Below are 15,156 nucleotides of genomic sequence, written 5' to 3' on the forward strand. Positions count from 1 at the left end.
TAGTTTATTTTGGCATCCGGATGATGATTCTAGCATGAAATTGCTTGGGCACCTGTTAATTTTTAAGATTTTGACACATTCAGCTCAAATGTACACAATTGCTGATTATGGCTGTCAAATCTAAACCAAACGTTGTGCACTCAAATCTTTTGCTGTATTTAGTTTATTTTGGCATCCGGATGATGATTCTAGCATGAAATTGCTTGGGCACCTGTTAATTTTTAAGATTTTGACACATTCAGCTCAAATGTACACAATTGCTGATTATGGCTGTCAAATCTAAACCAAACGTTGTGCACTCAAATCTTTTGCTGTATTTAGTTTATTTTGGCCTCCGGATGATGATTCTAGCATGAAATTGCTTGGGCACCTGTTAATTTTTAAGATTTTGACACATTCAGCTCAAATGTACAATCATGCGCTAAAAACGCATTTAAAGCAATAAAAAGGTGATTATGGCTGTCAAACCTAAACCAAACGTTGTGCACTCAAATCTTTTGCTGTATTTAGTTTATTTTGGCATCCGGATGATGATTCTAGCATGAAATTGCTTGGGCACCTGTTAATTTTTAAGATTTTGACACATTCAGCTCAAATGTACACAATTGCTGATTATGGCTGTCAAATCTAAACCAAACGTTGTGCACTCAAATCTTTTGCTGTATTTTGTTTATTTTGGCATCCGGATGATGATTCTAGCATTAAATTGCTTGGGCACCTGTTAATTTTTAAGATTTTGACACATTCAGCTCAAATGTACAATCATGCGCTAAAAACGCATTTAAAGCAATAAAAAGGTGATTATGGCTGTCAAACCTAAACCAAACGTTGTGCACTCAAATCTTTTGCTGTATTTAGTTTATTTTGGCATCCGGATGATGATTCTAGCATGAAATTGCTTGGGCACCTGTTAATTTTTATGATTTTGACACATTCAGCTCAAATGTACACAATTGCTGATTATGGCTGTCAAATCTAAACCAAACGTTGTGCACTCAAATCTTTTGCTGTATTTAGTTTATTTTGGCCTCCGGATGATGATTCTAGCATGAAATTGCTTGGGCACCTGTTAATTTTTAAGATTTTGACACATTCAGCTCAAATGTACAATCATGCGCTAAAAACGCATTTAAAGAAATAAAAAGGTGATTATGGCTGTCAAACCTAAACCAAACGTTGTGCACTCAAATCTTTTGCTGTATTTAGTTTATTTTGGCATCCGGATGATGATTCTAGCATGAAATTGCTTGGGCACCTGTTAATTTTTAAGATTTTGACACATTCAGCTCAAATGTACACAATTGCTGATTATGGCTGTCAAATCTAAACCAAACGTTGTGCACTCAAATCTTTTGCTGTATTTAGTTTATTTTGGCATCCGGATGATGATTCTAGCATGAAATTGCTTGGGCACCTGTTAATTTTTAAGATTTTGACACATTCAGCTCAAATGTACAATCATGCGCTAAAAACGCATTTAAAGCAATAAAAAGGTGATTATGGCTGTCAAACCTAAACCAAACGTTGTGCACTCAAATCCTTTGCTGTATTTAGTTTATTTTGGCATCCGGATGATGATTCTAGCATGAAATTGCTTGGGCACCTGTTAATTTTTAAGATTTTGACACATTCAGCTCAAATGTACAATCATGCGCTAAAAACGCATTTAAAGCAATAAAAAGGTGATTATGGCTGTCAAACCTAAACCAAACGTTGTGCACTCAAATCTTTTGCTGTATTTAGTTTATTTTGGCATCCGGATGATGATTCTAGCATGAAATTGCTTGGGCACCTGTTAATTTTTAAGATTTTGACACATTCAGCTCAAATGTACACAATTGCTGATTATGGCTGTCAAATCTAAACCAAACGTTGTGCACTCAAATCTTTTGCTGTATTTAGTTTATTTTGGCATCCGGATGATGATTCTAGCATGAAATTGCTTGGGCACCTGTTAATTTTTAAGATTTTGACACATTCAGCTCAAATGTACAATCATGCGCTAAAAACGCATTTAAAGCAATAAAAAGGTGATTATGGCTGTCAAACCTAAACCAAACGTTGTGCACTCAAATCTTTTGCTGTATTTAGTTTATTTTGGCATCCGGATGATGATTCTAGCATGAAATTGCTTGGGCACCTGTTAATTTTTAAGATTTTGACACATTCAGCTCAAATGTACACAATTGCTGATTATGGCTGTCAAATCTAAACCAAACGTTGTGCACTCAAATCTTTTGCTGTATTTAGTTTATTTTGGCATCCGGATGATGATTCTAGCATGAAATTGCTTGGGCACCTGTTAATTTTTAAGATTTTGACACATTCAGCTCAAATGTACACAATTGCTGATTATGGCTGTCAAATCTAAACCAAACGTTGTGCACTCAAATCTTTTGCTGTATTTAGTTTATTTTGGCCTCCGGATGATGATTCTAGCATGAAATTGCTTGGGCACCTGTTAATTTTTAAGATTTTGACACATTCAGCTCAAATGTACAATCATGCGCTAAAAACGCATTTAAAGCAATAAAAAGGTGATTATGGCTGTCAAACCTAAACCAAACGTTGTGCACTCAAATCTTTTGCTGTATTTAGTTTATTTTGGCATCCGGATGATGATTCTAGCATTAAATTGCTTGGGCACCTGTTAATTTTTAAGATTTTGACACATTCAGCTCAAATGTACAATCATGCGCTAAAAACGCATTTAAAGCAATAAAAAGGTGATTATGGCTGTCAAACCTAAACCAAACGTTGTGCACTCAAATCTTTTGCTGTATTTAGTTTATTTTGGCATCCGGATGATGATTCTAGCATGAAATTGCTTGGGCACCTGTTAATTTTTAAGATTTTGACACATTCAGCTCAAATGTACACAATTGCTGATTATGGCTGTCAAATCTAAACCAAACGTTGTGCACTCAAATCTTTTGCTGTATTTAGTTTATTTTGGCATCCGGATGATGATTCTAGCATGAAATTGCTTGGGCACCTGTTAATTTTTAAGATTTTGACACATTCAGCTCAAATGTACAATCATGCGCTAAAAACGCATTTAAAGCAATAAAAAGGTGATTATGGCTGTCAAACCTAAACCAAACGTTGTGCACTCAAATCTTTTGCTGTATTTAGTTTATTTTGGCATCCGGATGATGATTCTAGCATGAAATTGCTTGGGCACCTGTTAATTTTTAAGATTTTGACACATTCAGCTCAAATGTACACAATTGCTGATTATGGCTGTCAAATCTAAACCAAACGTTGTGCACTCAAATCTTTTGCTGTATTTAGTTTATTTTGGCATCCGGATGATGATTCTAGCATGAAATTGCTTGGGCACCTGTTAATTTTTAAGATTTTGACACATTCAGCTCAAATGTACAATCATGCGCTAAAAACGCATTTAAAGCAATAAAAAGGTGATTATGGCTGTCAAACCTAAACCAAACGTTGTGCACTCAAATCTTTTGCTGTATTTAGTTTATTTTGGCATCCGGATGATGATTCTAGCATGAAATTGCTTGGGCACCTGTTAATTTTTAAGATTTTGACACATTCAGCTCAAATGTACACAATTGCTGATTATGGCTGTCAAATCTAAACCAAACGTTGTGCACTCAAATCTTTTGCTGTATTTAGTTTATTTTGGCATCCGGATGATGATTCTAGCATGAAATTGCTTGGGCACCTGTTAATTTTTAAGATTTTGACACATTCAGCTCAAATGTACAATCATGCGCTAAAAACGCATTTAAAGCAATAAAAAGGTGATTATGGCTGTCAAACCTAAACCAAACGTTGTGCACTCAAATCTTTTGCTGTATTTAGTTTATTTTGGCATCCGGATGATGATTCTAGCATGAAATTGCTTGGGCACCTGTTAATTTTTAAGATTTTGACACATTCAGCTCAAATGTACACAATTGCTGATTATGGCTGTCAAATCTAAACCAAACGTTGTGCACTCAAATCTTTTGCTGTATTTAGTTTATTTTGGCATCCGGATGATGATTCTAGCATGAAATTGCTTGGGCACCTGTTAATTTTTAAGATTTTGACACATTCAGCTCAAATGTACAATCATGCGCTAAAAACGCATTTAAAGCAATAAAAAGGTGATTATGGCTGTCAAACCTAAACCAAACGTTGTGCACTCAAATCTTTTGCTGTATTTAGTTTATTTTGGCATCCGGATGATGATTCTAGCATGAAATTGCTTGGGCACCTGTTAATTTTTAAGATTTTGACACATTCAGCTCAAATGTACACAATTGCTGATTATGGCTGTCAAATCTAAACCAAACGTTGTGCACTCAAATCTTTTGCTGTATTTAGTTTATTTTGGCATCCGGATGATGATTCTAGCATGAAATTGCTTGGGCACCTGTTAATTTTTAAGATTTTGACACATTCAGCTCAAATGTACACAATTGCTGATTATGGCTGTCAAATCTAAACCAAACGTTGTGCACTCAAATCTTTTGCTGTATTTAGTTTATTTTGGCCTCCGGATGATGATTCTAGCATGAAATTGCTTGGGCACCTGTAAATTTTTAAGATTTTGACACATTCAGCTCAAATGTACAATCATGCGCTAAAAACGCATTTAAAGCAATAAAAAGGTGATTATGGCTGTCAAACCTAAACCAAACGTTGTGCACTCAAATCTTTTGCTGTATTTAGTTTATTTTGGCATCCGGATGATGATTCTAGCATGAAATTGCTTGGGCACCTGTTAATTTTTAAGATTTTGACACATTCAGCTCAAATGTACACAATTGCTGATTATGGCTGTCAAATCTAAACCAAACGTTGTGCACTCAAATCTTTTGCTGTATTTAGTTTATTTTGGCATCCGGATGATGATTCTAGCATGAAATTGCTTGGGCACCTGTTAATTTTTAAGATTTTGACACATTCAGCTCAAATGTACAATCATGCGCTAAAAACGCATTTAAAGCAATAAAAAGGTGATTATGGCTGTCAAACCTAAACCAAACGTGCACTCAAATCTTTTGCTGTATTTAGTTTATTTTGGCATCCGGATGATGATTCTAGCATGAAATTGCTTGGGCACCTGTTAATTTTTAAGATTTTGACACATTCAGCTCAAATGTACACAATTGCTGATTATGGCTGTCAAATCTAAACCAAACGTTGTGCACTCAAATCTTTTGCTGTATTTAGTTTATTTTGGCATCCGGATGATGATTCTAGCATGAAATTGCTTGGGCACCTGTTAATTTTTAAGATTTTGACACATTCAGCTCAAATGTACAATCATGCGCTAAAAACGCATTTAAAGCAATAAAAAGGTGATTATGGCTGTCAAACCTAAACCAAACGTTGTGCACTCAAATCTTTTGCTGTATTTAGTTTATTTTGGCATCCGGATGATGATTCTAGCATGAAATTGCTTGGGCACCTGTTAATTTTTAAGATTTTGACACATTCAGCTCAAATGTACACAATTGCTGATTATGGCTGTCAAATCTAAACCAAACGTTGTGCACTCAAATCTTTTGCTGTATTTAGTTTATTTTGGCATCCGGATGATGATTCTAGCATGAAATTGCTTGGGCACCTGTTAATTTTTAAGATTTTGACACATTCAGCTCAAATGTACAATCATGCGCTAAAAACGCATTTAAAGCAATAAAAAGGTGATTATGGCTGTCAAACCTAAACCAAACGTTGTGCACTCAAATATTTTGCTGTATTTAGTTTATTTTGGCATCCGGATGATTATTCTAGCATGAAATTGCTTGGGCACCTGTTAATTTTTAAGATTTTGACACATTCAGCTCAAATGTACACAATTGCTGATTATGGCTGTCAAATCTAAACCAAACGTTGTGCACTCAAATCTTTTGCTGTATTTAGTTTATTTTGGCATCCGGATGATGATTCTAGCATGAAATTGCTTGGGCACCTGTTAATTTTTAAGATTTTGACACATTCAGCTCAAATGTACAATCATGCGCTAAAAACGCATTTAAAGCAATAAAAAGGTGATTATGGCTGTCAAACCTAAACCAAACGTTGTGCACTCAAATCTTTTGCTGTATTTAGTTTATTTTGGCATCCGGATGATGATTCTAGCATGAAATTGCTTGGGCACCTGTTAATTTTTAAGATTTTGACACATTCAGCTCAAATGTACACAATTGCTGATTATGGCTGTCAAATCTAAACCAAACGTTGTGCACTCAAATCTTTTGCTGTATTTAGTTTATTTTGGCATCCGGATGATGATTCTAGCATGAAATTGCTTGGGCACCTGTTAATTTTTAAGATTTTGACACATTCAGCTCAAATGTACAATCATGCGCTAAAAACGCATTTAAAGCAATAAAAAGGTGATTATGGCTGTCAAACCTAAACCAAACGTTGTGCACTCAAATCTTTTGCTGTATTTAGTTTATTTTGGCATCCGGATGATGATTCTAGCATGAAATTGCTTGGGCACCTGTTAATTTTTAAGATTTTGACACATTCAGCTCAAATGTACACAATTGCTGATTATGGCTGTCAAATCTAAACCAAACGTTGTGCACTCAAATCTTTTGCTGTATTTAGTTTATTTTGGCATCCGGATGATGATTCTAGCATGAAATTGCTTGGGCACCTGTTAATTTTTAAGATTTTGACACATTCAGCTCAAATGTACAATCATGCGCTAAAAACGCATTTAAAGCAATAAAAAGGTGATTATGGCTGTCAAACCTAAACCAAACGTTGTGCACTCAAATATTTTGCTGTATTTAGTTTATTTTGGCATCCGGATGATTATTCTAGCATGAAATTGCTTGGGCACCTGTTAATTTTTAAGATTTTGACACATTCAGCTCAAATGTACACAATTGCTGATTATGGCTGTCAAATCTAAACCAAACGTTGTGCACTCAAATCTTTTGCTGTATTTAGTTTATTTTGGCATCCGGATGATGATTCTAGCATGAAATTGCTTGGGCACCTGTTAATTTTTAAGATTTTGACACATTCAGCTCAAATGTACAATCATGCGCTAAAAACGCATTTAAAGCAATAAAAAGGTGATTATGGCTGTCAAACCTAAACCAAACGTTGTGCACTCAAATCTTTTGCTGTATTTAGTTTATTTTGGCATCCGGATGATGATTCTAGCATGAAATTGCTTGGGCACCTGTTAATTTTTAAGATTTTGACACATTCAGCTCAAATGTACACAATTGCTGATTATGGCTGTCAAATCTAAACCAAACGTTGTGCACTCAAATATTTTGCTGTATTTAGTTTATTTTGGCATCCGGATGATTATTCTAGCATGAAATTGCTTGGGCACCTGTTAATTTTTAAGATTTTGACACATTCAGCTCAAATGTACACAATTGCTGATTATGGCTGTCAAATCTAAACCAAACGTTGTGCACTCAAATCTTTTGCTGTATTTAGTTTATTTTGGCATCCGGATGATGATTCTAGCATGAAATTGCTTGGGCACCTGTTAATTTTTAAGATTTTGACACATTCAGCTCAAATGTACAATCATGCGCTAAAAACGCATTTAAAGCAATAAAAAGGTGATTATGGCTGTCAAACCTAAACCAAACGTTGTGCACTCAAATCTTTTGCTGTATTTAGTTTATTTTGGCATCCGGATGATGATTCTAGCATGAAATTGCTTGGGCACCTGTTAATTTTTAAGATTTTGACACATTCAGCTCAAATGTACACAATTGCTGATTATGGCTGTCAAATCTAAACCAAACGTTGTGCACTCAAATCTTTTGCTGTATTTAGTTTATTTTGGCATCCGGATGATGATTCTAGCATGAAATTGCTTGGGCACCTGTTAATTTTTAAGATTTTGACACATTCAGCTCAAATGTACAATCATGCGCTAAAAACGCATTTAAAGCAATAAAAAGGTGATTATGGCTGTCAAACCTAAACCAAACGTTGTGCACTCAAATCTTTTGCTGTATTTAGTTTATTTTGGCATCCGGATGATGATTCTAGCATGAAATTGCTTGGGCACCTGTTAATTTTTAAGATTTTGACACATTCAGCTCAAATGTACACAATTGCTGATTATGGCTGTCAAATCTAAACCAAACGTTGTGCACTCAAATCTTTTGCTGTATTTAGTTTATTTTGGCATCCGGATGATGATTCTAGCATGAAATTGCTTGGGCACCTGTTAATTTTTAAGATTTTGACACATTCAGCTCAAATGTACAATCATGCGCTAAAAACGCATTTAAAGCAATAAAAAGGTGATTATGGCTGTCAAACCTAAACCAAACGTTGTGCACTCAAATCTTTTGCTGTATTTAGTTTATTTTGGCATCCGGATGATGATTCTAGCATGAAATTGCTTGGGCACCTGTTAATTTTTAAGATTTTGACACATTCAGCTCAAATGTACACAATTGCTGATTATGGCTGTCAAATCTAAACCAAACGTTGTGCACTCAAATCTTTTGCTGTATTTAGTTTATTTTGGCATCCGGATGATGATTCTAGCATGAAATTGCTTGGGCACCTGTTAATTTTTAAGATTTTGACACATTCAGCTCAAATGTACACAATTGCTGATTATGGCTGTCAAATCTAAACCAAACGTTGTGCACTCAAATCTTTTGCTGTATTTAGTTTATTTTGGCATCCGGATGATGATTCTAGCATGAAATTGCTTGGGCACCTGTTAATTTTTAAGATTTTGACACATTCAGCTCAAATGTACAATCATGCGCTAAAAACGCATTTAAAGCAATAAAAAGGTGATTATGGCTGTCAAACCTAAACCAAACGTTGTGCACTCAAATCTTTTGCTGTATTTAGTTTATTTTGGCATCCGGATGATGATTCTAGCATGAAATTGCTTGGGCACCTGTTAATTTTTAAGATTTTGACACATTCAGCTCAAATGTACAATCATGCGCTAAAAACGCATTTAAAGAAATAAAAAGGTGATTATGGCTGTCAAACCTAAACCAAACGTTGTGCACTCAAATCTTTTGCTGTATTTAGTTTATTTTGGCATCCGGATGATGATTCTAGCATGAAATTGCTTGGGCACCTGTTAATTTTTAAGATTTTGACACATTCAGCTCAAATGTACACAATTGCTGATTATGGCTGTCAAATCTAAACCAAACGTTGTGCACTCAAATCTTTTGCTGTATTTAGTTTATTTTGGCATCCGGATGATGATTCTAGCATGAAATTGCTTGGGCACCTGTTAAGTTTTAAGATTTTGACACATTCAGCTCAAATGTACAATCATGCGCTAAAAACGCATTTAAAGCAATAAAAAGGTGATTATGGCTGTCAAACCTAAACCAAACGTTGTGCACTCAAATCCTTTGCTGTATTTAGTTTATTTTGGCATCCGGATGATGATTCTAGCATGAAATTGCTTGGGCACCTGTTAATTTTTAAGATTTTGACACATTCAGCTCAAATGTACAATCATGCGCTAAAAACGCATTTAAAGCAATAAAAAGGTGATTATGGCTGTCAAACCTAAACCAAACGTTGTGCACTCAAATCTTTTGCTGTATTTAGTTTATTTTGGCATCCGGATGATGATTCTAGCATGAAATTGCTTGGGCACCTGTTAATTTTTATGATTTTGACACATTCAGCTCAAATGTACACAATTGCTGATTATGGCTGTCAAATCTAAACCAAACGTTGTGCACTCAAATCTTTTGCTGTATTTAGTTTATTTTGGCCTCCGGATGATGATTCTAGCATGAAATTGCTTGGGCACCTGTTAATTTTTAAGATTTTGACACATTCAGCTCAAATGTACAATCATGCGCTAAAAACGCATTTAAAGCAATAAAAAGGTGATTATGGCTGTCAAACCTAAACCAAACGTTGTGCACTCAAATCTTTTGCTGTATTTAGTTTATTTTGGCATCCGGATGATGATTCTAGCATGAAATTGCTTGGGCACCTGTTAATTTTTAAGATTTTGACACATTCAGCTCAAATGTACAATCATGCGCTAAAAACGCATTTAAAGAAATAAAAAGGTGATTATGGCTGTCAAACCTAAACCAAACGTTGTGCACTCAAATCTTTTGCTGTATTTAGTTTATTTTGGCATCCGGATGATGATTCTAGCATGAAATTGCTTGGGCACCTGTTAATTTTTAAGATTTTGACACATTCAGCTCAAATGTACAATCATGCGCTAAAAACGCATTTAAAGAAATAAAAAGGTGATTATGGCTGTCAAACCTAAACCAAACGTTGTGCACTCAAATCTTTTGCTGTATTTAGTTTATTTTGGCATCCGGATGATGATTCTAGCATGAAATTGCTTGGGCACCTGTTAATTTTTAAGATTTTGACACATTCAGCTCAAATGTACACAATTGCTGATTATGGCTGTCAAATCTAAACCAAACGTTGTGCACTCAAATCTTTTGCTGTATTTAGTTTATTTTGGCATCCGGATGATGATTCTAGCATGAAATTGCTTGGGCACCTGTTAATTTTTAAGATTTTGACACATTCAGCTCAAATGTACAATCATGCGCTAAAAACGCATTTAAAGCAATAAAAAGGTGATTATGGCTGTCAAACCTAAACCAAACGTTGTGCACTCAAATCTTTTGCTGTATTTAGTTTATTTTGGCATCCGGATGATGATTCTAGCATGAAATTGCTTGGGCACCTGTTAATTTTTAAGATTTTGACACATTCAGCTCAAATGTACACAATTGCTGATTATGGCTGTCAAATCTAAACCAAACGTTGTGCACTCAAATCTTTTGCTGTATTTAGTTTATTTTGGCATCCGGATGATGATTCTAGCATGAAATTGCTTGGGCACCTGTTAATTTTTAAGATTTTGACACATTCAGCTCAAATGTACAATCATGCGCTAAAAACGCATTTAAAGCAATAAAAAGGTGATTATGGCTGTCAAACCTAAACCAAACGTTGTGCACTCAAATCTTTTGCTGTATTTAGTTTATTTTGGCATCCGGATGATGATTCTAGCATGAAATTGCTTGGGCACCTGTTAATTTTTAAGATTTTGACACATTCAGCTCAAATGTACACAATTGCTGATTATGGCTGTCAAATCTAAACCAAACGTTGTGCACTCAAATCTTTTGCTGTATTTAGTTTATTTTGGCATCCGGATGATGATTCTAGCATGAAATTGCTTGGGCACCTGTTAATTTTTAAGATTTTGACACATTCAGCTCAAATGTACACAATTGCTGATTATGGCTGTCAAATCTAAACCAAACGTTGTGCACTCAAATCTTTTGCTGTATTTAGTTTATTTTGGCATCCGGATGATGATTCTAGCATGAAATTGCTTGGGCACCTGTTAATTTTTAAGATTTTGACACATTCAGCTCAAATGTACAATCATGCGCTAAAAACGCATTTAAAGCAATAAAAAGGTGATTATGGCTGTCAAACCTAAACCAAACGTTGTGCACTCAAATCTTTTGCTGTATTTAGTTTATTTTGGCATCCGGATGATGATTCTAGCATGAAATTGCTTGGGCACCTGTTAATTTTTAAGATTTTGACACATTCAGCTCAAATGTACAATCATGCGCTAAAAACGCATTTAAAGAAATAAAAAGGTGATTATGGCTGTCAAACCTAAACCAAACGTTGTGCACTCAAATCTTTTGCTGTATTTAGTTTATTTTGGCATCCGGATGATGATTCTAGCATGAAATTGCTTGGGCACCTGTTAATTTTTAAGATTTTGACACATTCAGCTCAAATGTACACAATTGCTGATTATGGCTGTCAAATCTAAACCAAACGTTGTGCACTCAAATCTTTTGCTGTATTTAGTTTATTTTGGCATCCGGATGATGATTCTAGCATGAAATTGCTTGGGCACCTGTTAATTTTTAAGATTTTGACACATTCAGCTCAAATGTACAATCATGCGCTAAAAACGCATTTAAAGCAATAAAAAGGTGATTATGGCTGTCAAACCTAAACCAAACGTTGTGCACTCAAATCCTTTGCTGTATTTAGTTTATTTTGGCATCCGGATGATGATTCTAGCATGAAATTGCTTGGGCACCTGTTAATTTTTAAGATTTTGACACATTCAGCTCAAATGTACAATCATGCGCTAAAAACGCATTTAAAGCAATAAAAAGGTGATTATGGCTGTCAAACCTAAACCAAACGTTGTGCACTCAAATCTTTTGCTGTATTTAGTTTATTTTGGCATCCGGATGATGATTCTAGCATGAAATTGCTTGGGCACCTGTTAATTTTTATGATTTTGACACATTCAGCTCAAATGTACACAATTGCTGATTATGGCTGTCAAATCTAAACCAAACGTTGTGCACTCAAATCTTTTGCTGTATTTAGTTTATTTTGGCCTCCGGATGATGATTCTAGCATGAAATTGCTTGGGCACCTGTTAATTTTTAAGATTTTGACACATTCAGCTCAAATGTACAATCATGCGCTAAAAACGCATTTAAAGCAATAAAAAGGTGATTATGGCTGTCAAACCTAAACCAAACGTTGTGCACTCAAATCTTTTGCTGTATTTAGTTTATTTTGGCATCCGGATGATGATTCTAGCATGAAATTGCTTGGGCACCTGTTAATTTTTAAGATTTTGACACATTCAGCTCAAATGTACAATCATGCGCTAAAAACGCATTTAAAGAAATAAAAAGGTGATTATGGCTGTCAAACCTAAACCAAACGTTGTGCACTCAAATCTTTTGCTGTATTTAGTTTATTTTGGCATCCGGATGATGATTCTAGCATGAAATTGCTTGGGCACCTGTTAATTTTTAAGATTTTGACACATTCAGCTCAAATGTACAATCATGCGCTAAAAACGCATTTAAAGAAATAAAAAGGTGATTATGGCTGTCAAACCTAAACCAAACGTTGTGCACTCAAATCTTTTGCTGTATTTAGTTTATTTTGGCATCCGGATGATGATTCTAGCATGAAATTGCTTGGGCACCTGTTAATTTTTAAGATTTTGACACATTCAGCTCAAATGTACACAATTGCTGATTATGGCTGTCAAATCTAAACCAAACGTTGTGCACTCAAATCTTTTGCTGTATTTAGTTTATTTTGGCATCCGGATGATGATTCTAGCATGAAATTGCTTGGGCACCTGTTAATTTTTAAGATTTTGACACATTCAGCTCAAATGTACAATCATGCGCTAAAAACGCATTTAAAGCAATAAAAAGGTGATTATGGCTGTCAAACCTAAACCAAACGTTGTGCACTCAAATCTTTTGCTGTATTTAGTTTATTTTGGCATCCGGATGATGATTCTAGCATGAAATTGCTTGGGCACCTGTTAATTTTTAAGATTTTGACACATTCAGCTCAAATGTACACAATTGCTGATTATGGCTGTCAAATCTAAACCAAACGTTGTGCACTCAAATCTTTTGCTGTATTTAGTTTATTTTGGCATCCGGATGATGATTCTAGCATGAAATTGCTTGGGCACCTGTTAATTTTTAAGATTTTGACACATTCAGCTCAAATGTACAATCATGCGCTAAAAACGCATTTAAAGCAATAAAAAGGTGATTATGGCTGTCAAACCTAAACCAAACGTTGTGCACTCAAATCTTTTGCTGTATTTAGTTTATTTTGGCATCCGGATGATGATTCTAGCATGAAATTGCTTGGGCACCTGTTAATTTTTAAGATTTTGACACATTCAGCTCAAATGTACACAATTGCTGATTATGGCTGTCAAATCTAAACCAAACGTTGTGCACTCAAATCTTTTGCTGTATTTAGTTTATTTTGGCATCCGGATGATGATTCTAGCATGAAATTGCTTGGGCACCTGTTAATTTTTAAGATTTTGACACATTCAGCTCAAATGTACAATCATGCGCTAAAAACGCATTTAAAGCAATAAAAAGGTGATTATGGCTGTCAAACCTAAACCAAACGTTGTGCACTCAAATCTTTTGCTGTATTTAGTTTATTTTGGCATCCGGATGATGATTCTAGCATGAAATTGCTTGGGCACCTGTTAATTTTTAAGATTTTGACACATTCAGCTCAAATGTACACAATTGCTGATTATGGCTGTCAAATCTAAACCAAACGTTGTGCACTCAAATCTTTTGCTGTATTTAGTTTATTTTGGCATCCGGATGATGATTCTAGCATGAAATTGCTTGGGCACCTGTTAATTTTTAAGATTTTGACACATTCAGCTCAAATGTACACAATTGCTGATTATGGCTGTCAAATCTAAACCAAACGTTGTGCACTCAAATCTTTTGCTGTATTTAGTTTATTTTGGCATCCGGATGATGATTCTAGCATGAAATTGCTTGGGCACCTGTTAATTTTTAAGATTTTGACACATTCAGCTCAAATGTACAATCATGCGCTAAAAACGCATTTAAAGCAATAAAAAGGTGATTATGGCTGTCAAACCTAAACCAAACGTTGTGCACTCAAATCTTTTGCTGTATTTAGTTTATTTTGGCATCCGGATGATGATTCTAGCATGAAATTGCTTGGGCACCTGTTAATTTTTAAGATTTTGACACATTCAGCTCAAATGTACAATCATGCGCTAAAAACGCATTTAAAGAAATAAAAAGGTGATTATGGCTGTCAAACCTAAACCAAACGTTGTGCACTCAAATCTTTTGCTGTATTTAGTTTATTTTGGCATCCGGATGATGATTCTAGCATGAAATTGCTTGGGCACCTGTTAATTTTTAAGATTTTGACACATTCAGCTCAAATGTACACAATTGCTGATTATGGCTGTCAAATCTAAACCAAACGTTGTGCACTCAAATCTTTTGCTGTATTTAGTTTATTTTGGCATCCGGATGATGATTCTAGCATGAAATTGCTTGGGCACCTGTTAATTTTTAAGATTTTGACACATTCAGCTCAAATGTACAATCATGCGCTAAAAACGCATTTAAAGCAATAAAAAGGTGATTATGGCTGTCAAACCTAAACCAAACGTTGTGCACTCAAATCCTTTGCTGTATTTAGTTTATTTTGGCATCCGGATGATGATTCTAGCATGAAATTGCTTGGGCACCTGTTAATTTTTAAGATTTTGACACATTCAGCTCAAATGTACAATCATGCGCTAAAAACGCATTTAAAGCAATAAAAAGGTGA

This window comes from Festucalex cinctus, unplaced genomic scaffold (assembly GCF_051991245.1).
Source record: "Festucalex cinctus isolate MCC-2025b unplaced genomic scaffold, RoL_Fcin_1.0 HiC_scaffold_80, whole genome shotgun sequence".
NCBI classification, from domain to species: domain Eukaryota; kingdom Metazoa; phylum Chordata; class Actinopteri; order Syngnathiformes; family Syngnathidae; genus Festucalex; species Festucalex cinctus.